Below are 12,809 nucleotides of genomic sequence, written 5' to 3'. Positions count from 1 at the left end.
TTTTGAGTGCAAAATCACAATCTGAAATGCAGTCTAAAGCCTATCATTTGTAATTTTTGCTTCATCAGAGTTTTAGGAAAGCTCCTACGTCCAGCAAAATCCCCAGGCAGCTTAGGATGCCAAAGCTTTCTTCTTCTCTCTTTAAATCTGCTCCAAATCCATAAGGAGAATTCATGAATAATGTGGTTGGCTGATGGACAAAATATCCAAAGACATATTTTTTTAAGACTTTAGTTAAGATGTTTAGTTTGTTAAAGTATGCATTGGTCTCTGTATGTATTAAAAGGGGGAGGGTCCTGGAAATGCTTTCTACTGTTTTTTCAGACATTCCTTCTTTCTCCACCACTCCCAGGCTTTCACTAGCTTCTCCCACCCTTCTAGCTTATGAAAGGACTGATGATACTGGGAATTATTATTTTTTTTTTTTTTTAGGAAATGTGGGAGGTCTGTAATCCATTTCCTACTTGATATGGGTTATATTTACCAGAAGAAAAAAAACAACACAAATACACTTCCAGCACAGCTGGGCTGCAGCACCATAAAGTGGCTTTTAAAGAGCTATCACATCACCCTGTGAGGTGACAGCACTCAAGGGATGGGACGGAGTCTGTGAGGGCCAGAAAAGCATACTCTTCCATTCCTGAAAAACATCCCCTCAGGAAACAATTTGGCATTTCCTGCAAAACACGAGCTTGCTTGGAAGCCTGACTAACTCATCACCCCTGTTCATCTCATCCCGCACGCCTGATTAATAACGCTGACGCGTTATGAGAACATGATGAACACAACTTCAGCGGGAAGGGGGAAGGACAGCCAAGTAGTACCCTTGCCAAACAAACACGCATGTACACACACCCACACCCACACACAGCCCAAATATATAAAGCCACTCTTACAATGTTGGGACATATAAAATGCTTCAATCAAAACAACCTTACATTACTGGGAGGAGGGTTGAAAATTACTTCCTTTCTCCCATCCAAACATGCACATCAATATACTTTGGAATGATGACAGTTGCCACTCTCCATTGACCTCTGACGTGCCAAACACTATGCTAATGGGTTTATATATATATATATATATATATATATATATATATATATATATATACACATACATATATATATACACACACATTTGTTTTAATTCCTGCAACAACCCTGTAAGAATTGGTAGATATCATTATCTAGACTTTATGGAGAAGTAACTTTTCCAAGATTACAAAGAAGTGATCAAGGAGCCAGGATTCGAACCCAAGGTTGTGTGTGACTTTAAAGCTCAAGCTCCTTTCACTAAACCACAGACTTGGCTGGTAAACTGTAAAGCCCAGATATAGGTGTTGTCTTTACATAAACCCAATTTGTTACTCAAAGCCCATTGGAATCGTCATCTCTTCTGTGGATTCTTGACTTGTTCTAGACAGGGTTCTGATGTTTACAAGTAACAGAAACTCACTCAAATTAGCTCAAGTAAAGAGCAAGGAATGGTATTCTAGTCCTCCCCCTACTGTAAGAAACGATGGGAACATATCCAGAAATCTGAACAAGCAGACCTCAGAAAGGGCAGGACCTGAGGCACCCAGATACCGCTCAGCATCTCATTCATGGAGACTGCATATTTTCGCACACCTACATGGCCCAATCAGCTTCTCTGAGTCTCCAGTCCCGCAAAGCTGCAGGCTGCACCTGATTCTTTACTGACTTGCTTGGTGGTAAATCTACTAGACCTTTGGACTCAGGATCCACCGCCTAAGAAGTAACTGCTTCTCCCCTTCCAGATTCCTGGGAAAGGAATCTGATTGGCTCAGCTCATATTTTCCAGCCAGGCCACACACAAGGCACAGACTGCTGGTTGTGTCTATGGTTGGGCATCCCTGGGTCAGATGCTCACCCTGTTCAGTCAAACATAGCTGAGGAGAGGGCCAAGGGATCTGCTGCTATGCCTCTAGATGGAGAAGCATCCTAAAATCCAGCAAATGCTCAGCTCTTCTTCACTCTCCTTTCCTCTATAAGGCTGTAACACCTGCTTTAGCACGTAATTTTAAGTGGTCTCCTATTGCTCTCCAATTGCCTTCTGTTTATTTTCCAGGTTCTTGGAGAAACCCATCTTACTGTTGTTATATCTGCAGTATCTAACAGATATAACACAGTGAACACTAAAAAATGGCTTGCTGCATTAGATAATCATGGGGTAGGACAATGCAGAAGATCAAGAAGAATTTCTTTATCCCTTCCCTGTTGACAGATCATCAGAACAGAAAGAGAGTGTCAAATGCCTGGTGACAAGTCTTCAGCCTCACTGGCTTAACTGGAGCTTATGTGAGAAGGAAAATAATTTGAGCCTAAACAAAGGAACTCTAAAGTTTCTTCCAGCTCTCTTAGCAAAAGAGGCATCCTGGCCAATAGCTCTCAACCTAGAGTAAAGTTCCCATGTACCATATGGAGTGTCCTTGCCCCAATTCCATCCTTTTATCCCCCATTCAGAGAATTGTACTTGAATTAACATAAAGGACTCATGCTATTTTTGAAGTAGGCTTGATTCTGCTCTGATTTGAAAATAATGAAAAAGTAAATAATTGCAAAACCGTGGTAGTAAATTACTAGTAACTAATTACTGGCCAGGCATGGAGGCTCACGCCTGTAATCCTAGCATTCTGGGAGGCCAAGGCGGGAGAATTGCTTGAGCTCATGAGTTCGAGACGAGCCTGAGCAAGAGCGAGACCCTGTCTCTACTAAAAATGGAAAGAAATTTGCTAAACAACTAAAAATATAAATAAATTAGCAGGGCATGGTGGCACATGCCTGTAGTCCCAGCTACTCGGGAGGCTGAGGCAGGAGGATCACTTAAACCCAGAAGTCTGAGGCTGCTGTGAGCTAGGCTGATGCCATGACACTCTAGCCCAGGCAACAGAGTGAGATTCTGTCTCAAAAAAAAAAAAAAAAATTACTGGTAACCTTGTTACAATTGGAGTTGTGATTGAGAGCTGTTAATTTAGAACATTCTGCTGCCCACAGCTGAGGTGACACTACCCGTATCAATTGGGATGCTTTCAGCCACAAATAACAGAAAACCCAATTCAAATGGTCATAAAAATAAAGAAATGTTTTAGTTGGTGTGGTGGTTTAAAGCATGTCCATAATTCTTTGAAACTCCTCTCAACAAAAGTTGGAATCTATGTTCTCTAAACTGTAGCTAAGCTAATCATAGTGACTAGTCAACCAGCACAGTAGAAATGTTGCTATGTGGTGGCCAAGGCTAGGTCATAAAAGGTGATACAATTTCTATTTAGTCCTCTTTGGATGCTTGTTCTTGGAATACAGCCACCATGCTCTAAGGAAGCCCAAGGAGTTTGTGGAAGACTCACGTGGAAAGGCATAAGGCTCAGGACATCTGATGGAGTCAGCACCAACTGTCCAGTTTGTGAGTAAGCCATCTTGGAAGTGGATTTTCCACGCCCTCATTAAGCTGTCCCAGCTGATACCTCGTGGAACAGATACTAGCCTTCCCCACTGAGCCCTGCCCATACTGCAGATTCGTGAACTAAGTAATGATAAAATGTTGTTGTTTTAAGCCACTAAGTTTTGGGAAGTTTTGTTACACAACAATAGATAACTGATATTGTTAACCTAAACGGAAGCCAAAGGTAGATCAGCTTTCAGAGTCATTGATTTGGCAATTCAACCATTTATCATTGAATGTTTTCCTTCCCTTTTCTCTGTTCTGAGTCACATAAGCTGCGTCCTCAATCTGGTTCTCTTTGTGGTTGTAGAATGGCTGCCAGGGGCAGTGATACCCTCCTTCCTTAGTTCAGGTGAGGGGGATAGAATAAATTCCCCTGGATCACTCTTGAGAGAGAAACTTTTCTAGAAGCCAACAAACCTTTCTTCATATCTCTTTGGCCAGAACTGGGTCAAATGCTCATTCTTGAACCAATACTGGCAAACAGGTTAAGATACCATTGTCACTAATCAGCCCTACCCCTTAAATTGAGATAAGTTCCCCAAACCACATTGCTGCTCCTATGGGGTAGAATGGATTTAAGACATTTGATAAAAGGGACAAGTAAATGGGAAAACCCTCAGATTGTGGCCAGTCCAGGCATATGATAACTAGGAGAAAAGCCACAGGATCATGACTATCCTGAATAAGCTAGTGGAGGATCTAGCTTGGTACGGGTTGCCCACCTTCAAAACCCATTTGGCTCTTAACCTTTCCAGTATCCCCTTCTCTGGCATCCTTCATTTTTATCACCTGTTTCACCTTCATCAGCTATCTGCATATTTATACCTGCTCTCTTGCAATGGTCACTCTATAGAGGGTGGGGAGAATGCACTATTCAACTTCTGCCAACTTATTCCAATTTCCCTCTGAAGGAAAACCTCCTGATATAAGCAAGAACTGGTGTCATTGTTTTTGCCAACGAAATAACTAAAGCTTTAGGATAGTCTTGGGAAGATTACTTTTCCCTGGATCTGTCTCCTCATATGAAAAACGAAGGGAGTAGACCAGAAGATTAATAGCCTTTCTAGCTCCAGGAGTTTTGGACTCTGCCTCCTATCTTTTCCAAGATGACTACAGCCACGCCTGAAAATCCATGCAGCTTTGTCTCAGTTGTGCTGTATGCTTAGATCTTCATAATCACCATCTCCCCATCCTTTGTATTTTGCTTTCACTGCTCTGGGCCACCTCCAAAAGGATGCCTTCCTTTTTCTCCTCCTGGCCTGGCTACCCCTGTACCTTTGGTATTGTGCTGACTTCTTTAAACACAGCACAACATTGTGATGGAGTTTAGCAAATATTTCCTTTCCAGAAACTGAACAGGATATTTCTTGAAAAAAAACATCTTTGTGAGTTAAGTTTAGGATGCTCAGAGTAAGCATCTATTTTTATCTGATCATGAGAACCACTCTTCTTCCATCCCAAAGTTGTGTGGTTGCTATGAGTTCCATGATTTCACTCCCTTACTCTCAGTTGATTGGTTCATGAGAAGGCATCTGACCCAAGGTGGTCAATCAGAATCCTTGCCTAGATTTTTTTTTTCAAACTATAAATAGGAAAAACCAGCCAGTCCTCTTTTTAGTGGTAGAAGACACTTTGGTGGCCACGTTTCCTAGGCAGAAGAAGTCAACTTATGATAAAGGAGAACGAAGTTAATATGTTGAGAGGAGTAAAGATAAGAACTGTGAGGTGTTCCAAAGACGTTAGATTCCTTGGCTGCATTCAGTCCTGAGATAAGTTTCGCCCTTACTTTTCCCATATTTCTAGTATATAAACCACACCAATTTTAAGCCCATAAAGTACATCTTTTACCTAAGTTAATATATGTCTATTTCTTGTCACTTAAACACAAGAAACAATATGAATACCTAAAAAACTGTGTCCCTGTGAGATTCTTTGGCACCGAGTCTTTAGCATTTTCATTTGATCGTGATTTATTTTTTTCATTTGCTTTAAGTGATTGCCTCTTAGTATTTGTTTATAGGATGGAACTGGGTGAAAAAAATGGGATTTAGAGGTAGAAAACCTGAGTTTAAAAAGTTCTGGCTTTCATACTTTTTTGCCACAGTGCAAAAGCCTCCCTGAGCTTCAATCTCTTTTCTACAAAATAGGGATAATAATAACCTTTGCCCTAGCAACCTCTCAGGGTCATTATGATGATCAAAATAAGAAAATGGGAAGGGACTAGGCCATATTCATCTTGTATTTCCAATGTCTGCTGTAAGGCCTGGGACAGTGGTGTAGATACTGAACAAATATTTGGTGAATGAAATAAAAAACACAAAAGCATTTAAGCACTATTTAAATGTGAATTATATGATGAAGACCACTTTACAACAATAGAGTGTATGTATAAATATTTACATTGTCAGGTTAAGTCAGTTTTGGGCTAAATAATGATTTCAGTGTCATGAACAGAGCTTCCTATAAATAAGCTACAAAGTGAATGGAATCTGTGTCTGGTACCCACCCAATCCTATCTTTGGTTGTTCTCCCTAAATAGTGTGTCACAGTGTCTCTGGTCCCAAATTCTATAAGTGGCCAATGCCCTAGGGCTGTTGGATGCTGTTGTAGTAACATCAGGCTAGAGAAGAAGGAGGTTTCTAAAGTAATCTAAGGCCCTTTCACTTGTATTTAGTACATAAACTTCTCTCTCCCATTGGAAGCATCACAATGGCTGAGGCTCCCACAAAATTCTCAGATTTCAAATTGCCTATTTATGACTTCTTTTTGCCTTCCCAAAAGCCCATGTAAAATCTTACAAAGAAAACATAAGGATTCAAGAAGCACAGCAGCCCGGGGCCATTCAGTAGAGGGGCAAACAGACCTACACACTGTATTATAGTAATAATACAGCAGAGCACAGCCATTGATGTTTATCCTGAATCATCACCAAGGAAAATTTTACACATGGTAGAATCTGGCTACTAAGACAAAAAGTGGTCAAAGTTATTTTTAATGTCCATGAAAATGACTAAAGTTAGTTTAAAGGTTTAGTGCTTCAAAAAGTATTTTCTGAATTATATGAAACATATTTCCCCAACTGATTCATTTTCCAACTATTCAAGATAGCCTTAGTTTTCATATATCATTGCTCATTCAGTGGTCCAGTAATTACTCACAGGTACTAGATGACCATAATGTAAATTTCACAACCCTTAATGTTGTATAATAGGTGAAAATGAACAACCTTCAAACAATAGGCATATTCTACTGGGATAAAAATGCTTTGCTTCACTAACCTTGACTTTTTCAAATTATAAGGAAAAGTTGTCTTTGGCCAAATTTCCCATAGCAAAGATTGTTGGAAAAAAATGAATTATCATGGACTTTTGATTTTTTTTTTACCCCCACCAATAGATCATTAACTTGTGAATTGTTTAAAACAAATTACTTCCCACTTTCATACCTTAATAGATGTGATCTAATACGTGTGCTTCAACCTTTGCTTGACCAGTGAACCATACAGAAGAAACATGCCTGGTGTGTTTGAGGAACAGTGAGAGGGCCGGAGCAACTGCAGCAACGGAGAGAGGAAGAAGGCTAGAAATAGGAGGCAGAGGAACATGGGCTGGGGTTTGGGGTAGAGGAGATGGCATGGCCATTATTACACATTTGCTTTTACTCCAAATAGGGGAAGAAGCCATTGGAGGGTTTGGGGTAGAGAGGAATGGCACGAACTGATTTAACATTTATACTGATCACTCCAGCTGTTGGGTTGAGAATAGACTTCTAGGGGCAGGGGACAGAGGTGGAAACAGAGAGACCATGGTGCTAGCTGATTCTGCCTATAATCAAGGTGACAGAAGGGGGTGTCTGGGGCTCAGGAGGTAGTAGGGAAAGTGATAGGCATGTGGGTTAAATAATGTAACATATGCAAAGAAAATAGCTTAATGATTGGCACAGTCAGTTCCCAGTAGATGTTCATTATTTTAACGGCATTCTGAACCCCAAGACTAGCCAGTAGACAGTTGTTTCATTGACTGGCAGACCCAGGTAAGTGATTACAAACTAGACAGTCAATGTCAGGATCAGAAAAGGAACTTTTTGAACATTTCTGTGTAGACTGAATTTAAGTGGAATTGAGTCAAAACTAAACAGTTCGTACTCCTCTTCATTGAATTCTCTCCTTGGATTGTTTTTGAAACTTATACACACACACACACACACACACACACACACAAAATCTGTGATCAAAAAGGTTATTGAAGTGCTGCAATTGCCCAGAATTCAGCCTGACCTTGCAGCACTCCTAGTTATTAAAATTCATTTCTATGAGCTTACATTTTTTGGTTTAACAAGCACAAGAGGCCATGAACTCTAATATCTGAAGCAAACGTGTTAAACATCTGGGATCTGGCATAAGTTTCTCCTGTGGGATGCATTGTTTGTGCAAACTTTTATTGAATAAAAAAAAGTAAGGACTGAATTTCAAAATACTCGTGTAACCTAGTAAGAATATTTTTCTGAAGCCAGAGTCAAAATACAGAGTTCTTGAAACCGATTAATAACCTTAATTTAAAATTAGACTAGAAGTCTGTTCTTAAACACAGCATGGTTTTGAAATGGAATCAAGTATCCAGAGCTCTAGCTCTAGCTCTAACAAGAGATGGCTAGTCTAAATGAAATGTATTTTTCCAGGCTAAAGGCTACAGCTCACACCCACTCTAAGAAAGCCATGGAGTTTTCAGGGAGGGCATTGGCTTGGGGTTTAGGGCAACCTCTGTCACTTAAACACAGATGATCTTGCTTTATCCTGGGCTTGATTTTCCTTATTTCCTACAAAACTTGGAAAGATAAATACTGCCCGTGGGTCTTAGAAATGTTCAAGCATTAAAAAATAAAATAAAACACTGAATGCAAAACTTTTTAAAGCTCTACACACATAGACACACAGGAGAAGATGGAATACTGAGGAGGAGGAAGAGGAAGTAGAATGGAAGAGATCCTTATTTGAAGATGGAAAAGACCAAACAAACTGAACAAAGCTTTTAAAGAAGAAAAGCTAAGGATTCATCATCTTCTGGAGTGTTCCTCAAGGGCGAGACCTCTTGTACTCCTTTAGTATCTCTCTGAAGTCCCCATGGCAGCATCCAGACACAGGGAACAATCAGGCTAGACTGACTGACAGATGACAGGTTCCTCACGACTTCCCCACTCCATGCCCTGAGCGTGCCGAGGGGCGGGGTGGGGATAAAGGCTGGCACAGGCTCCTCCATTGCCTCTGGTAGGATAAAGACAGGAAGTAGAGAAGGAAGATATCCTCCCAAAAGGAGGACAGGAGTAGCTTTACAAATCCACATCTCAATTCTGAGAGGGGGCTGCCATTCCCCTGGAGGGGTTTTGACCTGAATGGTGGGCTGGGAGCTGAGTTTGGGAGTTGGAGTTCTGCATAATAGGGTAAGATGAATTTGAAGTTTAGGAACTTCATAGGAAGAAGGGATGAAAGGCAAAGAGAGCAAGGAAGAGGGGGGATGGGTGGTGGAAGAGGGAGCCAGTGGAACAGCAGGGATGGAGAACCAAAATGTAGATTCCTCTCGGTCCCGCCCTCTAATCTCGAATCCTCAGTAAATTTGACTACACGCCCAAATGTGAACGGAGTGTATTTGTTTCCTAGGGCTGCCATAACAATGTGCCAAAAACTGGGTGGCTTAAAACAACAGGAATTTATGCTGTCACAGTTCTGGAGGCTAGAAGTACAAAATCAAGGTGTCAGGGGGGCCATGTTCCCTCTGAAGGCTCTGGGCACCAAGCCTCCCTTGCTTCTTCCTAGCTTCTGGTGGTTCCTGGAAGTCCTTGGTGTTCCTTGGCTGGTGGCTTTATCGCTCCAGCTCTGCCTCTGTCTTCACATGGCCTTCTTTCTCTCTGTGATCCTTGCATATCCTGTCCTCTTACAAGAACATCAGTCATTGGATTTAGGGTTCATCCTATTCTCATACGACCTCATCTTAACTTGACTAATTACATGTGCAAAAACCAAGGTCATATTCTGATGAAATCCCCTATAGTGTTATTTCATTTTGTCTTTGTGGAGATCAAGGAAGAGGCAGAGTTTCATGTCAGGGTCAATTGGCAAGAGCCTATTGGGGGTGGCCACTGTGGCGGTGGTGAAATGGCCTATGAACTAAATGAATTCAAGAGAAGTTCAGAGATTGGAGACAGATATGACCATGAAAACAAAACCCCTCCTCCACCTCCCATCGGAGTTTTAGAAACGTAGGAGGGCTTTGGAATTCCACAGAGCATGGAATGAGAAGTTCATGGCAAAATATTCTATATCTCATTGGCCGGGAGACCAGAGCTGACTTCTAGGTTACAAAACAAATACACAAGAGGAAGGGGAAACCAGAGAGGTGACAGAGAAGGAAAGACAAAAGGACAAAAGGTGGAGAGATGAGTAAGAATGACAGACGAGTTTTTGAAGGGAGACCAAGGAGGAAAAAAATCACTAGTTCTTCATGGGCAGAGTTAAGAACCTGGTATATAAAAAGTGCTCAAGATAAGTTTGGGAAAGAAAGAAAGGAAGGGAAGGAGGGAAGGAAAGGTGTGCATAGCAGTCCTCATGTGGTCTCACCAACAATTGCCTCCGCAGTCCCCCAGAGCTGTTCACACTGTGGCTGCTTGCTCATAACCCTGATTAATGCAAAGCTCAGAACGCCACATGGGAAGCATCTCTGCATCACGGATCTGTAGACCGAAGAGGCAGTAGTCCACTGTCCACTCAAGGCCTCTGAAGTCTTTCCGTCCTTTTCCAACCATGCATATTCTGACTAAACTCTAATCTGAGTTGCCACATACTCTGGTCTCTGCGGTTTCTGCTGTCCCTTGTGGTATCAGAGTTTACCTCACTGAATTCTCGTGAAAGGTCAGTAAAGTGGTCTAAATTAGTGCATGTCCTTCAGTACAAAAGGGCAAGGAGAGTCCTATGGATTAAGCAAATAGCTTTCAGATCACTTGAGATACAAGAAATTAAAATGTCTTAGGATTGAAAAGATTCTGTGGTTTAGGGGAAAGAGACTTAGACCAAGAGCCTATCTGCCAACATGCCACTAACTTACCGTGTTACCTGGGGCTGGTCAATACCACCCACCCCCAACTTCAGAGTCCCCAGTGTAAACAAGGCAGTCGGTCCTCATGACAGAATTTTTGCATCCTTTCAGCTGACATGGTTTATAATTCTATACTTTTTTGGAGGCATTATCAATAAAATTTAATTAAAAACTATCTCCCTGGCACACCCACAATGCATTGCCAACATAAAAATGTTGCCAGAAACCACAGCCCCAGTTTGTCGAAAGTGGAGATGTAATGGGCCTGATTTCAAGTCTGTCTGAAATGCACTGAGAAGGCAAGTGTGAGGATATACTGAGGGAAATAAGGCCACTTGCGTCCTTCAAGTTCCAGGAACTGTTTGTAAACTAAGTCATGGCACAGGTGAATGGCTTGGATATGTGAAATGTTTGAGGTGAACAAAGTCATGGGGCGACTTCTGCTCACTAGGACAAGCACTTCCACATCCATCATCTTATTTCTCAAGACAACTTGAAGAAGTGAGTATGATTATCACCACTTAACAGATGAGAAAAGTGAGGCTCAGAGAACCTAAGTAACTTACTCGGGGTCACAAACCAGTAAGTGGCAGAGCTGGGACCCAAATCCAGGTCTATTCCAGTCCAATCCCAGCATTCCTTCAGCCTCACCAGATCGGCACTATTACACCCAGTCGTCTGAGCCAGAACAAAATTCCTACAAAGAACCAGAGCGGTGCACAGCACACTTTTCCATCCTCTGGCATAAAGAACAGAAGCATGCTTTTGAATTAAAAGTGATGGCTGCCAGGGACCAGAGCAAACAATTGTTTTAGCAGGGGATTTTTAACGAGTCAGTGCCAGAAACAGAGTAGGAGCTTAAAAAATATTCCTTGAGGCGTTGAGTAAATACAGGATTCAGAGTGAACATTTTCTGCAGGTTACCGAAGAAGGATCTGAGGCTCAGAGAAGCCAAATGACTTGCCCTAGGTCACACAGCAGAAAGAACTGGAAAAATAACCAAAGATGTCTAGATTTCCAGACTAGAGATCTTCCCACCACATCTCCATGACTCCTCTGTCCAGGAGAATGAATTCTTCCTATATATTTGGGGAGAAATGAATGCTAACCTTCAGAACATTTATTTGTCTAATGAGTTAATTAGCAAATGACTCTGCTGCTTCAGGAAGCTAAGAAGTGGCATGGTTAATGCAATTTTCAGTTTTCATCTCAGGCTATGAGTCATTTTTGTTTATCTCAGAATTCTTTCCTCATGCGTTGTATGTGGTGATCATGATCGCTGGAGGTGGGAGCCCGTCACTCAGGAAGCGATTGGCTGACCTTCGGTGAGTGGATGAAGAAACACCGCGTTCATGAGTGTGTCTGGTCATGTAGATCAAAGAATGGGTCCTCTACACATGTTCCCAATTAACTGTGACCATCCTGTTCCATACCCCTTCCACTCTCCTGTACACTTTCTAACCCTTCCACATCCTAAACAAACAACAACAAAAAGGAAGCCCAGCCCAGCCAAAACAGAAACAGAAATCAGCCAAAGGAAGAAGAAAACATTCCAGTGACCAGTGAGAAGACTCCAGACATTCAAGCATCCAGATGTGGGCTCTGGTCCACAATGGCTGCCTGGCCCCGGCTTCTCGTCCCCGGGGGCCACCTCATCTGCACCCAGCACCCTTCTCACAAGGACCCCAGAGCTCAATCTCTAGCACCAGACTCTCTCCTTCAGTTCACACTGCTGACCATCCTCAGAATACCGCCACCTGGATGTCTTACGGTCATTTCAAATTCAGCACGTTTTATTTGTCCAACTGTGTAATTAAGAGCCATGCATTTCACGGTACGTAAATCTTACCTCAACAAAAAATAAATTTTTTTTTTTAAAAAATTAAGCTTAAAATGAAATTCATCTTCTCCATCTACCAAAACTCCTCCTCCCGAGGTCGTTAGCTCACCTCATGGTGTCCCTTAGCTCCCTGAGGGTCCACACCCAATAAATCACCAAGACCTACTGACACCACCTACTACATTTCTCCTGAGTCTCTCCCCTTCTCTCCATTTTCTCTGTCGATTTCCATCATCACATTCACCAAAAGGACACCAACCACCTACTCTGTGCCAGGCACTGTGCTAGCCTTTATGTTTATGATGACAAAAATGGTGCCATGAAGGAGTTTACATTTTAGAACCCTAGGTGGTAACTACAGCACAGAAGCACTGGTGATACAGAAGGGGTGATTCGCTCTACACAGTGAGGGGGGTACA

Source organism: Lemur catta, chromosome 1, assembly GCF_020740605.2.
Source record: "Lemur catta isolate mLemCat1 chromosome 1, mLemCat1.pri, whole genome shotgun sequence".
Taxonomy (NCBI): domain Eukaryota; kingdom Metazoa; phylum Chordata; class Mammalia; order Primates; family Lemuridae; genus Lemur; species Lemur catta.
Note: the sequence above shows the minus strand (reverse complement) of the source record.